The sequence below is a fragment of the Triturus cristatus genome, chromosome 6 (genome assembly GCF_964204655.1).
Source record: "Triturus cristatus chromosome 6, aTriCri1.1, whole genome shotgun sequence".
In the NCBI taxonomy this organism is placed as follows: domain Eukaryota; kingdom Metazoa; phylum Chordata; class Amphibia; order Caudata; family Salamandridae; genus Triturus; species Triturus cristatus.
The window spans coordinates 772,767,774-772,790,189 of NC_140589.1; the positions used below are offsets into that span (position 1 = coordinate 772,767,774).

Below are 22,416 nucleotides of genomic sequence, written 5' to 3' on the forward strand. Positions count from 1 at the left end.
GGAATGGCTGTCAGAAACCAACATCATAATCCTGATGACGGAGCCACCGACATTAGGGGATTATGGTGTCTTTCAGATACACCGACAGGCCCTTCGAGCCTGGTGGAACCATGTTGGAATCCTCCCACAGGTTTAACTCTGACCTCCGTTATCCTAATACGGCGATTAGACGGGAAACCTACCATGTCGGGCAGAAAGCCTCCGACCGCTGGTTGGCGGCCTTCCGTCCGACACCATAATTAGGCACAAAGTGTCTCAAGGAAACCTGCAGTATTGTAAAAAAAGGGGTTCAATAGCTCGGAGACAATATTGAAAAAGGAGCTAAGAAAGTGTCACCAGAGAGAGTGGAAGCCATCTTGCAGAGGAATACAATGTGAACCCAGAAGGAAATCAGAATGTTTTTTGGGAATGGTTGGCTACTGTAGACAGTGAATACCAAACTTTTCCTTCGTGGCCAAGCCGCCACTGAGGCTGACACACAGAAATGTGTCTTATCCAGTTCGATGGGACAACAAATGGACAAGAGCTTTCCTGGAGCTGCAGGAGAAATTTTGCCACACCTCAGCACTAGGAATGCCAGATTATACGAAGGAATTCATATTTTTTTGAAGCAAGAGAGATGGGTACGATCTCGGAAGCCTATTGCCTATTTTTCTACTACAATTGACCCTGTAGCAGAAGTTCTTCCCGGTTGTCTTAAAGCAGTAGTCATGGTGAGCAGAAGTTTGACAAAAAGAGAGACCATAGTGTTATGGTCCCCCACTCTGTGGAACTACTGTTAACAAGAACAAAGACACAAGATATAGCCTATAATGGGCTAACCCGATGCAAGCAAAACACACTCTTCTGACAATTTGCTTTGAAACGATGCACAGTGCTGAACCCTTCAACGTTGTTACCAGTAAATGATGATGATAAAAGTGAACATGATTGTCTAGATGTCATGGAATTGTGCACCAAACCCTGTCCTGATATTAAGGATGAACCTGTTAATGTTTTATTTGTAGATGGCTCATGTTAGAGAGGAAATGACGGCACACTTTAAGCAGCCTATGCTTTGTGCACCATAAATAATGTGGTTGAAAGCTCCATGGCTTAAAATGTTTTTTCTGCCCAAGTTGTTGAACTGATTGCTCTTACTAGAGCCTGTAGTTTACCTGTTCAAATAAGAGTCACCATATTTACTGAGAGCCAATACGGGTTTGGTGTTGTCCATGATTGTGGACAATTATGGTCACAAAGGGGCTTTCTTACTTCCTCAGGCACCCCAATCAAATATGGAACCTATGTCAAGGACCTGTTAGATGCTCTGAAATTATCAGCAGGAAAATTGCTGTGGTGAAGAGTTTAGCACATCAAGGAGGAAGCGGATACATTGCCATGGGCAACCAATAAGCTGACTCAGGGGCCAGGTATTGCAAATTGTTAACTTGTACCTTTAATGGAAATTTCACATGTGATGAAAGTTATTGACACATTGGATGAACTGAAATGGGTACAGGATAATGTATCAGAGGCAGAACAGAATGGTTGGGTAAAAGCAGGATCCGCGAAAAATGCAAATGACATTTGGTTGTCGGCAGATGAGAGACTAGTATTACCAGATATCTCCAGCTTATAACCTAAATTACATGAATTGGAAAGACCAAGTTTTTTAGAAAATTTTGGAAAGAGAGCTGCCATAATTGGAAATTTGTTTTGAACAGCAGGAAAAGGTATATTGAAATCTATTCCAATGGCAATAGTAATAGTGGTGCTTTGTCTAATTTTTCCTAATGCACTGTTCTTGAGCTGTGGATACATTTTTCGCAAAAGAAAAGAAAGGAAAGGCTGGGAAAAAAATGGTTTTAGAGGGCATTCTAAATCATGTTTACATGAACTCTTTGAAATGTAGGGGCTTGGAAAGAATAAGACGATGAAACTGCCCTTTGAAATGGACTCACATGAGAAACCTAGATAAATGATGATTAATAAAATCATCAGACAAGGGATTGTGGTAGTTGAATGTTTTTTACCTAAATTTACCTCATAACACTGTAGAAATGTGCCTTAATGTTAACATAGAAAATGCACGTCAACATAGTGTTTAGAGAAAATATTCCTTTATTAAATGCACAAAAAGAGAAAAATGCTGCTTATTTCTACAGAAATCTCACATTTCTATTGTTCTTTCAGTGCTGGGGCTCAATATTTTTCTTTATTCTTTCCTTTCGCTATCATAAAATAAATGCCTTTTTGTAAATGCTGATTTAACGTTATAATTGACCTGCACAAATTGACATCTTTGGGAAATGTGCTGTTTGCTGCAAAATGTATTTCTTTCCTTCCTCACACCATATGACTTAAGTGAATTTCAGATAGTTTACCAAATGCTTATAACGGACAAGTATATTGAAGAAAGAGAACGCTTGCTATATAATTTAATTTCATGATCTAACCAAGATCTGCTAGATATTAATGCTTCATTTCATAGAGCAGCCCATTGTACAGCTAATAAAGTAGGCTTGCAAAGGTTCTCATGAGAACCTTCCTAGATGTATCTTTTCCTTATAAACTCTAGCTGCATTCAAACAACCACATGTCGACAAGGACATTTACTGTGGGAATCGAGAAAGAAGATGATGGAACATCGAAAGAGCCGTTCCTATTGGCTACAGATGATCCAACATTCATAGTTTGCAACAAGTTTTGTATTTTTCTATATATTATGTGCTACTAGTTAGAGAGCTACTACATTCTAAGCATTCATGCCATGCATTTTGTACCCATCTGCCCTGCCATGCCCTCTAGCACCTGACTGTGCTATTCTCGCCGAGTTGTTGCAAGCTACTGCGAGCAGTCATTTTCTGTTTTCCTTAGGACATTTATGTGACTTGCTCCATGCTGATCATAGCTACTACTATGATCATTTTCACCTACTTGTTTTAACGGTTGCAACTACAGCTGTTAACAACTCGGATGAGTTTTCAGAACTATACTTTATGGTGAGTTCAACCTATCATAGCTATTTAGACTGTTGCTCCATATTTTTTTTGTTCTTTTCCAAAAGAACCCTTTATGGGTTCTAGCTAGGATAGGTTCTTTAGATTAAGATAAAGACTTAGGGGCCAATTACGATGTTGGTCGGAAAGCCTCTGATCGCTAGTCGGAAGCTTTCTGACCGTGGTTGGATACTTTCTGACTGACATGGTCAGTTTGCAGTCCAACCACCCGATAACTATGTAGGCGGTTGGAACGTAAACCAGCTGGTCATTCTGACTTCGTTCCGACCAGTTCTCAGAGTCTTCCAGCTGGTTGTAACCACTCCGTAATCCCCTATGGACGGCGTTTCTGCTGTTGGGATTATTATGTCGCTTTCCCACAGCCTTCCCATGCCAGCCTTCCTGACATGGAAAGGCAGTCGGAAAATGACTTTGGGGGCCCCCTTCACCCTGTGGCCTACTGTTGGTGGTCAAGGGGGTACCTGGGGTACCCCGCTGTAAAACCCTGCACTGTGTGCAAGGCACAATGGGGTGCCTGCCACAGGCTGCAGGGTTTTACACATGCACCCATTTCACTATAGGAGAAAAGTGAGTATGCGACTGAACAGTGTTCAGTCACATCATAATCAGGCGGTCGGAACCACTGACCTGAGGAAGGTCAGTCCCGAGTCCGAGATGGTGCCGACAATGTAGTAAACCCCTAATTCATTATGGAACATGCTGTTATTTTGTATTCTCATTCTAACCAAATTTTCTTGTTATCTCTGTAAGCGGTTTTATCTGACTAGCCTGAAGAAAAAGACAAAAATACAGACCAATCACAGAGAAAATACAACTTTTAAAACTTCACCAAACCTCTCATCATTGACTGAACATTATAATTCTGCAAGCTGATGGTTGATTTAAAAATGTATTTGAGTTGTGCTCTATTCTAACTCTGTGGCACAGACTCATAGACCTGAGAAAGAAAATGGTGTGCAAATTAGTGACTATCTTAGAAAGTTTCAAGGTGGAGCTATTTATATTTTTTTATGAAATTTCGAGCTCACACAGTACACCTCTCCCACATGAGACCAGGACTACTCCATGCCATGATCTGACTGGGACAACCTACTGGTATGTTTATCGGGATTCCACATGACATCCTCGTCTTATACTCCTCCGTGAAGTGCCACCCTTACAGTCAAATGAAGCTACATGGGAATTTTGTATTCTCAACCCCAACTGTTATTTCCTAAAATCTTTAGACATCTAGAACATACAGATCATCACAAAACATTGAGAGGAAAAGTCTGTAAGTTCCAGACAATGAAAAAGCTCTGCTTTTAATTTTCTTTCCAGTCCTAGAGAATGTTGACTGATAAAGACCACTGGATAGGCCATGGGGAAAAGTAGCACTAGCTAAAGAACTGATCAGTGCAATGAATGGCTACATAAATCTTGAGTTGTCTGTTCATGTGCTTCATTATCATCTGTTTTCAGCCTATCAAATGCTCCTGGCACTCAGAAATTCCCAGTAGGTCCTTCAGTTGCTTCTCAATATAACATTTGTGAGGGTGCAGATATCCCCTAATGAGAACAAAGGAAACTGACACTGGGTTTTGTTTTTTAGGTACTTCCAAAACCTTTGCACTGGTGAGCTAATCTTGCACGATTTATTTCAAATTTGGCGGACAGGATAAGGCATCGCATATGTTGTAGATTTCCCATTTCCAGTATTAAAAGTGCTCTATTGACTACAGCACTTGTATTGAGGTTGTGGGATATTCATCACATTTTACAGAGTACCTTGTTGAAGAAACTCTAAATATGGCCCTTAGTGTCAAAAGTACACCAGTAAGTCTTGACCTGTCATACACTTGAAAGCTTCTCAGTCAGTCTACCTCTCTGAAATCCCTGCATTATCTTCAGACAGACAGACCAGGTGTTTCTTCCAGCTGGGAATGAGCACTGCGTTGTGTTCAGATAGACAGTACAAAGAATAAGATGGTGAAATCTATCAGGCAAATGAACGGGGTTTTGCTCTGCAATTAGATAAAAAGGTAAGATGCAAATATCCACTTGTTACATCAAAGGTATTGAAGGACTTCACTGTGCCCATCTTGTCCATAAGCTAGTTAGCTTGAGGGAAAGTAGGAGGATCAGTCTAACTCAGAGAACTAAAACATCAATAATCAAATAGTCAACTAAACTACAAGACATATGATCATCAAGCACTGTTTTGAAGCAAGCTTCAACAGGCTTATACATAATGGGCTGGTCATCTTGCTGACACTAAAAAAGTATTTGTAGTGTGCAGAAAAGGCCTGCCACTTCTTTAACACCATCTTGTACTCTATATTTCAATCAATTGATCAAATAAATCAGCACCTGTATAGCACGCTAATCACCACAGGGGATATCCAGGCGCTGCTTTGCAAACTGACTTTAAGAAAATACAAGAAACAAAAAAGTCAAATATGCTAAACTAGGCAAAGAGAGATATGTGCAGCAGAATAGTTGTGAAACAGTAAAGAACAAAATGGTTCCTTATGGAGTAAGCAACAGCTGGAAAACAAATTTGCAAAAACATTGAGTCCCCCAAAATGGCCTCCTTTTAAAGTAAGACAAACTGATGACCAGTGATTTCACTGAAAGATGTGGAAGAAATTCCCTACCATCTTGCCTTGGGAAAACAAAATAGAAAATAATGCAGTCTACTAAAATAAGCCAACATGGAAATCCTGAAGTGAGTCTTAAGCCTGTAAAATGCCAAAAACGGGATAAGGAAAAATGACTCCATGAGGTGAGGACTGAATATGGAGTTCAAGGCAATATAACATTAATCTGCCACATGGAAACAGCATTGGCGTCTAGGCAGTTCTGCCATGTGTGATGTCCTTGCACTTTGAAACTGTGTTAGCGGCTTCGGCACCCTGGGCATTTATGACACATGCATACAGCTTGAAGATTTGGAATGTTTCAACTCCAATGCTAGAGAGTTGTTTTGACCCCCCAAAACTGTAAGCTGTTTTATAAACACAGTACGTTTCTGACACAGCTCAAAAATTATGAATTTCTCCGCCATCTGTAGGCCCAGTACCTTGATCATCTATGTATTAATCCCCAGAAGAATTGTCTCTAAATGTAGATATTGCTTTTAACAGGAACGTTGTCTCTAGTATTTATAGTATGGGTGAAGACTGCATTAATTTTGGAGTAAGTGAAAACTGCAAAATAAACTGCTTTTGGATTGTTCAGGGATACAGGCAGTGGTGTATTATCTATACTCTGGAGGTTGCTCTCTAGCTGCATATAATATCCCTGTCTAGGTCAACCTGTTTAACTACAAACTTCTCCATGGAATAGCCTTACTGGGGCTTCAATTGATTGAACAGTTTTTGTGTAGAGAGCTCAATTAAATCCAAGAATAGTGAAGCAGAATATCATCATCATCAGCCTCATATAGTTCCTCTTTTACATTATGCACCAATAAAAACTAAAATATTTGAAGCTTAAATTAGTTTTGTCAATGTCCAAAAAGCTTTTCTCCAGTTTAAGCCGTCTAATCTTGATTGTCCCGGATCTAATAACTTTGAAAATAGCTTATCAAGCCACATCTTACCAACTTTCATTTTGGCTGAAGGAAAAATATAAAAATGTATTGTTTTTCCAAATTTTGAAATTTCGCACAATTCTCCTGAATATCATAGTTTCTAATAGTTTTTACCTGTGTTGGGTTCTCAACCAGTTTCTTTTTGAGGGAAGCTTATAAGTACATATTTACAGACTTTTAACAGAGCTCTAATGTCTGGCAAAAAGTAGCATATTAGTATTGTGTGCACATGAGATGTGGTATTTTGTACAATACACGTCTCTGCACTTGAATGCTTTAGTCAGATTGGGTAGTAATATGAACAACGTTTGTAAGCATAAAGAAATAACTTTTCTTAATTCTAGCATTATGTAATACCAAATGCATCAAATTATTTAGTGCTTACCATAGTTTTAGTTAGACAATTTAGATGGCTCTTAGTCAATCTAATTAGTTCACCTCCTCTAGCTCTGGGCAATCTAAACTTCAAAATTGATTCACAATGCATTTTTTACCAAGGGGAGCACCTTTCATTTCTTACATTGTATTTGAATTTTCTTAATAGTAATAATCGAAAGCCAACACCAGCAGTTGAAGGGCATCTCTGTCCTTGCAATTCTACCATCACACATCTCCAAATGGAATCTATCTACTTTTTCTCTGTATGACAAACACTCCAATTCCCTGAACATTATTGGACTGCGTACATAAAACTACATTGAGGCCCATATTTATCAAGGTTTTTTGCCACCTTTGTGTCATGCAAGGGAATGCAAGGTTGACCCAAAACCTAAATGACTTATACCAAGCAATGCGAGGCCACTTTGCATGGCACTGCATGGCTTGATAAATCTAGAGTAACGCAAGGTAGCGCAAATCACTGACTTGCGCTACTCTGCGGCAGGGTGGTGTGCAATAGGTGGAGCATGGGTGTTACCACATATCCACCCATACATTCTGACACATTCCCTGAATTTTAAACACTGGGAGACCTGGGAATTCATCAGAATTGTACACCTCCCCACAGAGGCGCAACAAGGAGTAATATACTTATTTCACCTTGTTGTTTCATCTTTCAGTGTGCTGCATTCTTCATTACACTGTTAGAAATGGGGGTACTGGTTGGCTGGTTTGTACCTTGTCCAAGTAGGGCCCCTTCCTTGTAGTCAGGTGCTAGTGAAAACTCCTCCCACCCCTCTAAATGCAGAAAGGTCTATTCAGCATGGCTATGAGTAACCCACGAAAGGCAGGATACACCTCAACCCTGCTTGTGACTGTTTAGTGTGAGTGCACATCCCCAGCTCCTGTCACTCCAAAACCAGGCAGTGAATGCACAAACAGGGAGAGGCATACAGCATGGTTGAGTAAGAAAATGCCCACATTCTATAAAGATTCAGCACCCCTGTGGTTGTATCCTTATACGAGCTGTGATATGGGACAGCTCATAGAACTTTTCGCATGCACCAGAGCACACATTTCAAAGAAAAATGATTATAGACTTAAAGGAAAGGAGTGCATCCGCATATTTGGCACTTGTTTATCACATTCTATAAGTGCCATTTTCAAACACACACTTTAAAAATCACCATTACTAAAAGATGTTATTGGATTCTGAGTTCAGAGAGCCTAAACTCCATTTCTCTATATTGTCCCAATGAAAAGTTACACTTGTAAGATATTACAAGGCAGCTCCCATATTAACCTATAGGACAGACAGCCTTTCAATAGTGAGAAACAAAATGCTCAGTATTTCACTATCAGGACATGTAAAACACATTTCTACATGTCCTACCTTTCACATATACTGCAACCTGCCCTTGGGGCTACCTTGGGCCTACCTTAGGGGTGACTGAAAGGTTACTTGTGTTGGTGGCACAACCAGTGCTGCAGGCCCACCAGTAGCATTTGATTTACTGGCCCAGGGCACACACAGTGTACTGTACTAGGAACTTACTAGTAAATCAAATTTACCAATCATGGAAAACCAATCATAACACAATTTACATGGAAAACATATGCACTTTAACACTAATTAGCAGTGGTAGAGTGCCCAGATTCCAGAAACCAACAATAAAAGGGTCAAAAAACATAATGACTGGGGATAACCCCGCTAAAATGCCAGGTCTCTAACACACACTAAGAAAGTGGACAGTGTTGTGCAGAGAGGTGCCCCATTCTGCAGAAAAACAATTGAGCCTACAATGCAGGCCCCATTGCCCCATGGTGCAAGGGTGCCTGCAGTATGTGCTCCAGCACAGCTACGGAGCAGGCATGCGCCATATAAGGCTTAATACAACACATTCCTGCCCTTTCATGCAGCCCAGTACAGCAAGGTGGCTTGCTGCATTGCGCTGCATGTATAGTTGTGAATTATGCCCCATGCTATTCAATTTCTTTTAAGCCAATTGTTCGACTAATTATGTGCTAAACGTGTCTTCTGCAAAAAATGTGCAATCCACTATCCATATTTTCATATATTGAAAACTATTATCCACTTTTGGGGCCAATTTCGCCGTAAGATACATCTGAGTAACTTACGGCGAAATGGGCCCCACCTTGTATACATCAAATGAGAAGACCTAAGTTTGTCTCCATTCGTTCTGAGATGTTTGTTACAATATAAAGGAACGACATTCCAACTATGTACAGCACTCGCTGTGGATTTAACTACATCACAACCGGATAGTATCGTGGAAATATAGATCGATCAACAATGAATGGCACAGACGGTTCTTCTTTCTCCACTTAAATTTGTAGACACCCCCCGCCCGTCCACAATGGAATGCCTATGAATGTTGTTTTTGGTCCTGAGGAAGGTGGTGCTATTGCTATATTCCACCGAAACAGTGTAGACCATCACTATATGGATGGAGAGTCCCCACAGAGATGGACATATGTATCATGTTGAGCGTTGAATAATCTCCGCTTACGTCTGTCCATGTTCAATTGTTTGGGGTTCCCTTAGGAGATTGTTTTGAACGTTTGTATGAGTGTTAGTCTGTATGAGTTTTTTGAGGAGTGAATGCAAGAGAGAGGTGTAGTGTGGGGTGTGTTTTTTGCAGGTATTTGTTGACAAACAAACTGCAGTCTTTTAGATTTTTCTGCCTTGTTCTTTTTTTAACACATAACCATAGAAGAAGTATTGATTACCCTGTGAATATATGGTGCGATGTTCCAACACCTTGCTCAATGACATCTCTGTATGTTAACAATGTAAGATATCTAAAAATGCATCATTATATTCATGGGTTATGTGGCTATTAGGACAATCATGCATAAAGCACAATGTATGATTGTACTGTGGCTGAGTCACCAGCTGTTTGGCTCACCCACAGTAAAAAAGTCAAAAACCAGGTGGTCAATAAGCAAAAAATACAGGAGATTTGATGGGCAGAACCGATTTCTGTACACTAACCTACCTACAATACAGACCATTCATAACCTACCAGATATGACCTACCATACCTACCAACCATAATAATTATAGCTTTCATGCCTAATCTACCATATCATACAAACTAGGACAGTGGAACCCTACAAAAAACAGTGCTTTCCCGACAACACCTCGAAAGGAGGCAAGATTGGGTCGCGTTCTCAAGCATATCATGGTTTGGAACCTGTGACTGCTCCTGCTTTTTGGTCTATTTCATACTTGAAAGACTAATTGAATTTTGTCACCAGGACACACTTGGCTCCGGTTTGTTTCATTAACGCGAAGCACTTTTGTTTCTTGCAATATAAAATAGAGTGAACACGGATTTGCCCATTCCCTCTTGCTGGTGTCTTTTATTCGTCATGGACACCTTGATGTCACATGTTATGAGTACCTCATACATGCCCTGAAGAAGTCCATTTGTTTGGACGAAATGCATCTGCTGTTTATCACAACTTGAGATGTTTAATATTTTGAACAAATAAATGAAGATTTGAAGAAAACAACTTTGGACACGGATCTGATCATTTGTTTGTGATAGTTTACAAAGTGATGCACCATTTGCTCTTATTAAGCATAATCTACCATACTTCACCAACCATACTTACCTAACCTAATCTACCATTCCTTCTATACCAGACCTATGATGATGACCTACAATACCTACCTATCTACAGCAACATAACTACTTCACCATACCAAATCTACCATACCTAGTTTACTACATCTAGCACAACTACCTACCATACCTAACTTTCTTGACCTAACCTACCTCTGTAACCCTGTAGCATGCATACCATTCCTAAATTGTCACATGTATGTTGTTACACCTTTGCATTGTCTATATGTAATGCATATACTGAGGTGTCATTTTGTAAAAAAGGACAAGTTAGGTTTAAGTTAAATTCGACAAATAAAAGAAAAAGCCTACACACACATCCCCATTACATTTGCAATAGTCTTTTCCAAAAGCATATCCTTTGAAAAGAATCAACCCTGTGATTACACTAGTACAACGCACACATACTACTCAGAAAAGTTTCACAAACTAACACTATGTAGACAAAAGCCTACAAACTGGCAGGCACCAAACGTAGCACTTTGCAAAGGCTCACAAGGTGCTTTATAGTAACAAAAATCCTTTAACATATCAACACTGTCACGACAACCACTCTGTACATCATAATAGTAGCACTAAACATATTAGTTATATTAACTTCAATACGCATTTACAATTTACTTCTACTTTAAAAAATAAGTCAAAACTAAAATAAAGTCTCACTTATGTCTACTACTACCCTTCTACAACTAGGGGGCATATTATCAAGACAGGCGAGAAAATTATCGCCGCTTTAGCGGCAGAAAACTGCTGCTAAAACGGCGATAATGGGCTTGATAATATGCTCTATGGAATTCCAATTGAAGGCCATGTTAGATGTGAAGGTCATCTAACCTGAGCTTCAATTAGAATTCCATAGAGCATATTATCAAGCCCAGTATCGCCGTTTTAGCGGCAGTTTTCTGCCACTAAAGCGGCGTTAATTTTATCGCCTGTCTTGATAATATGCCCCTAGATTTTTACTACATAACTAGAGAAATGGTCACCTACATAACACTGAATGTTAACAATTATTGGCTAAGACAATATGTCTCATCTATGATAGAGCGCTATTGGCTTTGCCAATGTTTTTATAGGCATGTTGTACAGCAGTGCAGCTGCTCTGCAGCATGATTGGAAGTGTTTTTTTAACCCTTTCGATGCTCATGACGGAATGGTTCCGTCATGAGCATAGGTGCCCCTGTGCTCATGACGGAACCATTCCGTCATGAGGCTAGGGGCACGAAATCCCTCTGCTGCAGACAGCAGAGGGATTTCTATTTCATGCCTTTGACCTTGGGAGCTGGGTAAGAGATTCCCCAGCTCCCGAGGCCCCCTCCCTGGTTTCTGTGCAATGAAGATCAGCGCGCAGGTCACGCTGTCTTCATTGCACAGAAAACGAAACTGAAATGAGCCTTTAGGCTCATTTCAGTATCACTTTGTATGTGCTCAGGGGGCTATCTCAGCCCCCCGGGCACGTAGAAAGACGGGAGAGGTATCATTGGAAAGGGGAGAATCTCCCCTTTCCAATGGTACCCCTCCCCAGTGGATCCCTGCTTGGGGATTGCCCCAGGAGGGCGATCTCCAAGCAGGGATCCACCCACTAGACACCAGGGAGGGGGGAGCGGCCCCGTAGGCAAGGGCTTTTGCTCCCCCCACATATTTTTAGTGTCATTTAGTCTTTTTGCCCCCCGGGGGGGCAAAAAGCCCACTAGACACCAGGGATATTTACTTTGCGCAAATCATTTATTAGGGTGGGGGCTGCCCATGAAGGGCATGTTCATGCCCCCACCCCGCATAATGTACAGCCTTTCTGCCCCCCCGGGGGGCAGTTGGGGGCAGTAGCCCCTAATCTGCCCCCCGGGGGGCAGAAAGCCCACTATACGCCAGGGATTATTTTTTTCTTATAATTTGTGGTGGGGGCTGCCCAATATGGGCATTTCCATGCCCCCACCCACCCTCTGCTAAAATGACAGCCTTTCTGCCCCCCCGGGGGGCAGATGGGGGCATTAGCCCCAAATCTGCCCCCCCCTGGGGGGCAAAAAGCCCAGTAGACACCAGGGATTTTTTAGCCAAATTTTAATTAGGGTGGGGGCATTGGCATGCCCGTTTTGGGCAGCCCCCCCTAATTAAAATTTGCCCAAAAAACTCCCTGGTGTCTTGTGGACTTTCTGCCCCCCCTGGCGGGCAGTCTGCCCCGCCGGGGGGCAAAAAAACCCAAAAGACGCCAGGGAGTTTTTTTGGGGGCAAATTTGAATTAGGGTGGGGGCTCCCAAAACGGCCATGCCCATGCCCCCACCCCCCTCACCCGCAAAAATAACAGCCTTCCTGCTCCCCTGTGGGGCAGATGGGGCAGTAGCCCCCAATCTGCCCCACCAGGGGGGCAAAAAGCCCACTAGATGGCAGGGATTTTTTAGGCAAATTTTAATTAGGGTGGGGACATTGGCATGCCCGTTTTGGGCAGCCCCCAACCTAATAAAAATTTGCCCAAAAACCTCCCTGGCATCTAATGGACTTTCTGCTCCCCCTGGAGGCAGATGGGGGCTTTAGCCGCCAATCTGCCCCACCGGGGGAGCAAAAACCCCACTAGACGCCAGGGATTTTTTGGGGCATATTTGTATTAGGGTGGGGGGTCCCAAAAAGGGCATGTCCATGCCCCCACCCCCACAAAAATTACAGCCTTCCTGCACCCCTGGGGGGTAGATGGGACAGTAGCCCCCAGTCTGCCACCCCGGGGGGCAAAATGCCCACTAGACGCCAGGGATTTTTTGGGGCAAATTTTAATTAGGGTGGGGGCATTGGCATACCCGTTTTGGGCAGCCCCCACCCTAATTAAAATTTGCCCCAAAAACTCTCAGGCGCCTAGTGGACTTTCTGCCTCCCCTGGGGGGCAGATGGGGGCATTAGCCCCCAATCTGCCCCACCGGGGGGCAAAAAGCCCACTAGATGCCAGGGAGTTTTTTGGGGGAAAATTTTAATTAGGGTGGGGGTTGCCCAAAAGGGCCATGCCCATGCCCATGCCCCCACCCACTCCCCACAAACATTACAGCCTTCCTGCCCCCCTGGGGGACAGATGGGGCAGTAGTCCCCAATCTGCCCCTCCGGGGGGGCAAAAAGCCCACTAGACGCCAGGGATTTTTTTAGGCAAATTTTAATTAGGGTGGGGGCATTGGCATGTCCGTTTTGAACAGCCCCCACCCTAATTAAAATTTGCCCAAAAAACTCCCTGGCATCTAGTGGACTTTCTGCCCCCCCCGGGGGGGCAGATAGGGGCAGTAGCCCTCAAACCTCCCCCCTTGTGGGGCAAAAAGCCCACTGGACGCCAACGATTACGCTGGCTTTTTTTATGTGTGGGGGTGGGGGCTGCCCAGAATGGGCATACCAATGCCCCCACCCCCCAAAAAATAGCCACAGTGTTTCTGCCCCCCTTGGGCATTCCCCTCCCCCCCGATGCCCCCCCCCCCCGGGTGGCAGAAAGTCAACTAGGCACAGAGTTGTTTTTAGCAATATGCATACCTGTGGATTTAGGGCCCTAGCGCAGCCATCACATAGGGAAACCTACCACACCCACACATTTCTGAAAACTAGACACCCGGGAGCTTCCAGGGAGGTATGGCTTGGGTGGATCCCCCAACCTTTCCTTACCCAGAATCCCCTGCAAATCTCAGTTTTAGCTGAAAAAAACAATTTTTTCACATATTTTTGTGTTGGAAAGTTGTGGCATCACCAGGCTCACACAAATTTCCCACCACCCAGTGTTCCCCTAGGTCTAGTGGTAAAAATGGTGCCTCACTTGTGTGGGAGGCCCAAGTACCAGCGACAGGCAAGGGCCCAAAACGTAGTGAGGCAACATCAAAATTGTCTATCTCAAAACCACCTGGTTTTGCAAGAGGGGTCACCTGGGTTTTTGGCCCGGTGCTCGGCGGCCATCTATGGAAACCTACCAAACCCATACATTTCTGAATACTAGACACACGGGGGCTTCAAGGGTGTTATGGCTTGCGTGGATCCCCCAACGTTTCCTTACCCAGAATCCCCTGCAAACCTCAATTTTAGCTGAAAAAATCACTTTTTCAACACATTTTGGTGTGGGAAAGTTGTAGCATCACTGGGCTCACACAAATTTACCACCACCCAGCGTTCCCCCAGGTCTCCCGGTAAAAATGGTGCCTCACTTGTGTGGGAGGCCCAAGTACCCGCGGCAGGCAAGGGCCCAAAACGTAGTGAGGCGACATCAAAATGGCCTATCGCAAAACCACCTGGTTTTGCAAGAGGGGTCACTTGGGTTTTTGGCCCGGTGCTCGGCGGCCATCTAGGGAAACCTACCAAACCCATGCATTTCTGAAAACTAGACACCTGGCGGCTTCCAGGGAGGTATGGCTTGCGTGGATCCCCCAACGTTTCCTTACCCAGAATCCCCTGCAAACCTCAGTTATAGCTGAAAAAAAAAAAATTTCACACGTTTTGGTGTGGGAAAGTTGTGGCATCACCGGGCTCACACAAATTTACCACCACCCAGCGTTCCCACAGGTCTCCCGGTAAAAATTGTGCCTCACTTGTGTGGGAGGCCCAAGTACCCGCGGCAGGCAAGGGCCCAAAACGTAGTGAGGCGACATCAAAATGGCCTATCGCAAAACCACCTGGTTTTGCAAGAGGGGTCACTTGGGTTTTTGGCCCAGTGCTTGGCGGCCATCTAGGGAAACCTACCAAACCCACACATTTCTGAAAACTAGACACCCGGCGGCTTCCAGGGAGGTATGGCTTGCGTGGATCCCCCAACGTTTCCTTACCCAGATTACCCTGCAAACCTCAATTTTAGCTGGAAAAATCACTTTTTTTCACACATTTTGGTGTGGGAAAGTTGTGGCATCACCGGGCTCACACAAATTTACCACCACCCAGCGTTCCCCCAGTTCTCCCGGTAAAAATTGTGCCTCACTTGTGTGGGAGGCCCAAGTACCCGCGGCAGGCAAGGGCCCAAAACGTAGTGAGGCGACATCAAAATGGCCTATCGCAAAACCACCTGGTTTTGCAAGAGGGGTCACTTGGGTTTTTGGCCCGGTGCTCGGCGGCCATCTAGGGAAACCTACCAAACCCATGCATTTCTGAAAACTAGACACCCGGCGGCTTCCAGGGAGGTATGGCTTGCGTGGATCCCCCAACGTTTCCTTACCCAGAATCCCCTGCAAACCTCAGTTATAGCTGAAAAAAAAAAAATTCACACGTTTTGGTGTGGGAAAGTTGTGGCATCACCGGGCTCACACAAATTTACCACCACCCAGCGTTCCCACAGGTCTCCCGGTAAAAATTGTGCCTCACTTGTGTGGGAGGCCCAAGTACCCGCGGCAGGCAAGGGCCCAAAACGTAGTGAGGCGACATCAAAATGGCCTATCGCAAAACCACCTGGTTTTGCAAGGGGGGTCACTTGGGTTTTTGGCCCGGTGCTCGGCAGCCATCTAGGGAAACCTACCAAACCCATGCATTTATGAAAACTAGACACCCAGCGGCTTCCAGGGAGGTATGGCTTTCCCTAGATGGCCGCCGAGCACCGGGCCAAAAACCCAAGTGACCTCCCTTGCAAAACCAGGTGGTTTTGCGATAGGCCATTTTGATGTCGCCTCACAACGTTTTGGGCCCTTGCTTGCCGCGGGTACTTGGGCCTCCCACACAAGTGAGGCACCATTTTTACCGGGAGACCTGGGGGAACGCTGGGTGGTGGTAAATTTGTGTGAGCCCGGTGATGCCACAACTTTGCCACGCCAAAATGTGTGAAAAAAGTGATATTTTCTGCTAAAATTGAGGTTTGCAGGGGATTCTGGGTAAGGAAACGTTGGGGGATCCACGCAAGCCATACCTCCCTGGAAGCCGCCGGGTGTCTAGTTTTCAGAAATGTGTGGGTTTGGTAGGTTTCCCTATGTGCCGGCAGAACTAGGGTTCAAAAACTACAGCTAGTTACTTTCACCAAAAAGGGTCATTTTTCACTGCAAAATTGAGGTGTGACCACGTTGCGTTTTGCGCCATTTCCTGTCGCGGGCACTAGGTTGACCCGCACAAGTGAGGTACCATTTTTCTCGTAGGACTTTGGGGAACGTGGGGTGGGTGGAAATTTGTGGATCCACGCAGATTCCAGAACTTTCCATCACAGAAATATGGGGAAAATGTGTTTTCTTTGTCAATTTTTTACGTTTGCAAGGGATTCTGGGTAACAGACCATGGTGGGAGGCACTCAAGTCACCCCATCCTGGATTCCCCTGGGTGTTTAGTTTTCAAAAATGTATAGGTTTGCTAGGTTTCCCTAGGTGTCGGCAGGGCTAGGGTTCAAAAACTACAGCTAGTCACTTTGCCAAAAAAGGGTCATTTTTCACTGCAAAATTGAGGTGTGACCAAGTTGCGTTTTGCGCCGTCTCCTGTCGCGGGCACTAGTCCGACCCGCACAAGTGAGGTACCATTTTTCTCGTAGGACTTTGGGGAACGCGGGGTGGGTGGAAATTTGTGGATCCATGCAGATTCCAGAACTTTCCATCACAGAAATGTGGGGAAAATGTGTTTTTTTTGTCAATTTTTTATGTTTGCAAGGGATTCTGGGTAACAGACCATGGTGGAAGGCACTCAAGTCACCCCATCCTGGATTCCCCTGGGTGTCTAGTTTTCAAAAATGTATAGGTTTGCTAGGTTTCCCTAGGTGCCGGCAGGGCTAGGGTTAAAAAACTACAGCTAGTCACTTTGCGAAAAAGGGTCATTTTTCACTGCAAAATTGAGGTGTGACCACGTTGCGTTTTGAGCCGTTTCTTGTCGCGGGCACTAGGCCGACCCGCACAAGTGAGGTACCATTTTTCTCGTAGGACTTTGGGGAACGCGGGGTGGGTGGTAATTTCTGGATCCACGCAGATTCCAGAACTTTCCATCACAGAAATGTGGGGAAAATGTGTTTTTTTTGTCAATTTTTTACGTTTGCAAGGGATTCTGGGTAACAGACCATGGTGGGAGGCACTCAAGACACCCCATCCTGGATTCCCCATGGTGTCTAGTTTTCAAAAATGTATAGGTTTGCTAGGTTTCCCTAGGTGCCGGCAGGGCTAGGGTTAAAAAACTACAGCTAGTCACTTTGCCAAAAAAGGGTCATTTTTCACTGCAAAATTAAGGTGTGACCACGTTGCGTTTTGCGCCGTTTCATGTCGCGGGCACTAGGCCGACCCGCACAAGTGAGGTACCATTTTTCTCGTAGGACTTTGGGGAACGCGGGGTGGGTGGTAATTTGTGGATCCACGCAGATTCCAGAACTTTCCAATTACAGAAATGTGGGGAAAATGTGTTTTTTTTGTCAATTTTTTACATTTGCAAGGGATTCTGGGTAACAGACCATGATGGGAGGCACTCAAGACACCCCATCCTGGATTCCCCAGGGTGTCTAGTTTTCAAAAATGTATAGGTTTGCTAGGTTTCCCTAGGTGCCGGCAGGGCTAGGGTTAAAAAACTACAGCTAGTCACTTTGTCAAAAAAGGGTCATTTTTCACTGCAAAATTGAGGTGTGACCACGTTGCGTTTTGCGCCGTTTCCTGTCGCGGGCACTAGGCCGACTCGCACAAGTGAGGTACCATTTTTCTCGTAGGACTTTGGGGAACGCGGGGTGGGTGGAAATTTGTGGATCCACGCAGATTCCAGAACTTTCCATCCCAGAAATGTGGGGAAAATGTGTTTTTTTTGTCAATTTTTTACGTTTGCAAGGGATTCTGGGTAGATTCATGGTGGAAGGCACTCAAGTCACCCCATCCTAGATTCCCCTGCGTGTCTAGTTTTCAAAAATGTATAGGTTTGCTAGGTTTCCCTAGGTGCCGGCAGAGCTAGGGTTCAAATACTACAGCTAGACTCTTCGCAAAAAATTTGTAAATTTTCAGTGTGAAAATGTGGTGTGTTCACCTTAGGTTTTGAGCCACTTCCTGTCGTGGGCACTATGCCTGCCCACACAAGTGAGGTACCATTTTTATCGGGAGACTTAGGGTAGTTCAGATGTGTAAAGCAACTGTTATTACCTATTGATTTTTGATGCATTTCTCCCTTCCAAATGAAAGACATTGTGTAAAAAAAAAGTCATTTTGAAAAATGTCCAATAATTGTCATGCAAGTATGAGTATTCCCAATTTCGAAAATGTGCAAATATGCACTGTTTCTAAACTCTGTAATTTGTTCCCATTTCAGAAATACATAGGTGTCTTTCATACCAATTTTTCCATGTATACATTTTTACACTATAATTGCTAAATACCCGGAAATAAAAAAAAAAGCATTACAAAATGCTGCTCAGTTTTTTACTCTGGGTTCGTTGGGCTCTTGGTGAACCTACAAGTCCTATATATCCCCACAACCAGGAAGGTCCAGCGGATGTAACGGTACATTGCTTTCTAAGAGATGTCATAATTAGAATAAGTTACAGGTGAAAACGTTGACACAAAAGGCTGCTTTTGTCAACTAATTTTTAATTTTTTCCTATATTTAACTGTTAGTTTCTATAAAGAAACCTTTATGGATCTACACAAATGACCCCTTGCTGAATTCAGAAGTTTGTCTACTTTTCAAAAATGTATAGCTTTCCAAGATCCATTATTGCTTTTCTACCCTTTTCTACCATTATCTGGAAGGAGGTTGAAAGCACAAAAAAATTGCAAAAATAGGGTATGTCCCAGAAAAATGTCAAAACTGTGTAAAAAAAGTTGGATTTCTGACAAAAATCTGTCATTCCCTAAAAGCTGGAGAAATGGTGATTTCAGCCCCACAAACCCTTTTTTGATATCATTTGCAGAGTAAAACCCAGACACTTTCAATTGCAGCCACTTTTCCCCATTTTTCACCAAAAAAACAAATTTTTGATGCATTTTGACTACTTTCTGGGAACCCTCTAGGAGAATCCACAAACCCTGGGTACCTTTAGAATCCGCATGATGTTGGAAGAAAAGGATGTAAATTTGGCGTGGATACCTAATGTGGTCAAAAAGTTACAGGGGCCTAAGCGCGCACTACCCCAAATAGCCCAAAAAAGGCTTAGCACAGGAGGGGAAAAGGCCTATCAGCGAAGGGGTTAAATAACAACGAGGAGCAGATCACACAGACACTAGTAATTAAGAAATCTTTGCAGCATTTCCGTATCAAGTGGATTGCCCTGGTGCTGTTGAAAATGGCCACTAATAGTTGCACCGACAATTGGACAAGCTGGCCGATGCAAAAATGTTATTGCACAAGCCACACCGTGCAAATGTCTATGCATTCTTTATAATCAACCTATGTCATGCAAACGGATGCACACATGCATTTTTCTTAGTTCGATGGTTTATGAAATACAATTATTTTTTTAATACGGTAACACTAAAGTATCATACAATGCATGCAACTAAGAAACAAAGGTGCTTATTTACAAGCCCCTTGCGACACTTTTGCGTCACTTTTCCCATGTTAAAAGTAGCGCAAAAGTGGAGCAAGGGGCTTGTAAATCTGCCCCAAGGGGTCAACGTTGCTGCAGTAATGAACTGCTGTTGAAATATTCTTTTTTTCCGATTGAGACCAACCAAAGTGGAAAAAGAAAAAGCTCCACCCAGCCCCTACTAAGTGTAAGCAAACAAGAACATATTCAACAAGGTGCATAAAATACTACTGAAAATGCGATACAAAATAGAATTTCAATACCTTATTCCTGTACGCTCACTTTTTATGTTGTTTTCAGCAGCCTCATAAACTGAGCCGTTCGATTCCTTAAACAGCTTTTCAATAAACCGGGAAAAAAATCTGGCATTGGTATCTAGTTGATGTAACAATGAGGCACGCCCTTACCTCAAGCCAGCGAGGCGTGTTTTCACAGAAGTATTACCAGCACACGAGAATTGCTCGATGTAAAGTTGGAGACAGTCCGGCGCGCCGGGCTCGTCAGAAGCTCTCCAGCTCCCAGTCGGGTCACGTGTCCCACCCGATGTTACGAAACTCAAAAAAGTTTGGACTCATGTTGTTTGGCAGATGACATTTATTTGACTAAAGAAAAAAAAAAACATATTTTTAACCATCACATGTTTGCAAATTTGAAGCACTTCTGAAAGATTTTCAGAGATGGAAACGCTCTTGGAAAACACGAGTCTCTGGGGTAATGCCAGCTCATAAGAAATGTGCATAACAGCAGGCATTTCTAGGTTTCTTAAGGTCTGTATTCAGCGCCAGGAGCTGCTTTCACTTGCGAGATCATAGCGAACTGCTCCGTTTTTCGAGGCTGCAGGACACAACATAAGACCGAGCCTGCAGGAGTAAGGTATTGTCATGATGTCATCCTGTATTAGATATGTTGAAGTGATGTTGCATACGTTTATATATGGCCCACCAAATACAGCGGAAATGCTAGCTACGACTGGGAACTCGGTTTAATAGAATTGGACGTAATTAGATTTTCTCTTTCAGTTAGCCTAGGTTATACCCAGTTTATTCATCTAATCATCTATCATCAATAGAAATCCCTTTATTAGATTGGGCATTTTGGACTCATTTTGGAAAAGTTTAACGAGCTGCACGGTACTAGAGCGTTACCATATACAAATAAACATGTTGTGTCTGATAAAGCGATCACCCTAAGAAAAGCAAGATCCATGTATAGATTTGAAAAGTATTGTCTGGATTACCTATATTGGACCAGCATTTACACTACGCATACGTGTAAAAAAAAATTGTACCTGTCAGTCAGTGCATTCGTCGATACAAATGTCAGTGAGCAATGTCATCAGCATGGATCAATTCGTGGAATCTGGAAATGTTGGTTCAAAAATGTCCTCGATACTGGTGCGGTTCAATTAAGAGGGATCATATATTAACAAAATAAATACATTTAATTTTTATTTTTGTGTGCCTGAGACTGTTGAGCTAATGTACTGGAACTGTTTTAGATTTCGAATACATATTGTAACCACATCGTGCACTCACATTTGGTTCTATTTAAACTTATTTCGAGGTGTGCAGACCAAATAAACATTTCTTAGATGTATTTGAGTATTAATTCTGATAATTTGGGAATTAATACATTAAAGACTGCATGTGTTGCTAATTTTCATTGCACAACATTTATCCTGATAATATTTATTTTTAGGTGAAATCACACAATGTTCACCGTTGATAAATCCCCCTGTATGTGATTGCTTCAATTGCTGTAACTTTTGACTCTTCTCCTTTGAAGGTTATACTTGACCCTTTCTAATTGGTAGAAGTAATTCCTAATTATTTTATGTATTTATTTCTTGAAACCCTCCTTCCGTGCACTTTTGTACATCTGACGTATTGAACCGTATAACTTCAAGGCGATGATTGTTTGCAATGCCAAACACTCACATTGGGGCATATTATCAAGCCAGGCGTTAAAATTATCGCCGCTTTAACGGTAGAAAACTGCCGCTAAAACGGCGATAATGGGCTTGATAATATGCTCTATGGAATTCCATTTGAAGCCCATGTTAGAGGTCCTTCACATCTAACATGGGCTTCAATTGGAATTCCATAGAGCATATTATCAAGCCCATTATCGCCGTTTTAGCGGCAGTTTTCTGCCGTTAAAGCGGCGATAATTTTATCGCCTCGCTTGATAATATGCACCATTAGTCGTTATTGTCACTTGGAAGTGGCAAGATGAAAAAAAAATAAGTATAATTTACTCGGACAGCAGCGGGTGGGTGAATGAAAGGTTGCACAGCGCTCCCAGACCACTGACAGCAGAGCTGTTCAGGTCTTAGAGAATCTGACAGCAGAGCTAAGGCTTTGATTAGTAATCTGTAGGTTCAGACAGAAGACAGTTTACACCAAACGTTGAAGCACA

The 22,416-nt window shown here is 43.2% G+C and overlaps 2 protein-coding genes across 9 annotated transcripts in view; one reads left to right on the forward strand and one right to left on the reverse strand.

Moving 5' to 3' along the window:
* The window catches only part of LOC146817850 (amine sulfotransferase-like), a 600,799-nt gene extending 580,276 nt beyond the window's left edge, over positions 1-20,523 (reverse strand). For 2 of the 8 annotated variants that reach the window (XM_085611323.1, XM_085611319.1), the window contains exon 1: positions 20,262-20,361. The gene's annotated coding sequence lies outside the window, so the exon portion shown is untranslated. Of the gene's footprint in view, positions 1-20,261 lie in introns of all 8 variants that reach the window. The other 6 variants (XM_085611324.1, XM_085611327.1, XM_085611325.1 and 3 more) reach the window with 6 other exon arrangements.
* Positions 20,524-20,649: 126 nt separating this feature from the next.
* The window catches only part of LOC146817851 (amine sulfotransferase-like), a 500,929-nt gene continuing 499,162 nt past the window's right edge, over positions 20,650-22,416 (forward strand). Inside the window, exon 1 of the mRNA XM_085611330.1 lies at positions 20,650-20,871. The gene's annotated coding sequence lies outside the window, so the exon portion shown is untranslated. The remainder of the gene's footprint in view (positions 20,872-22,416) is intronic.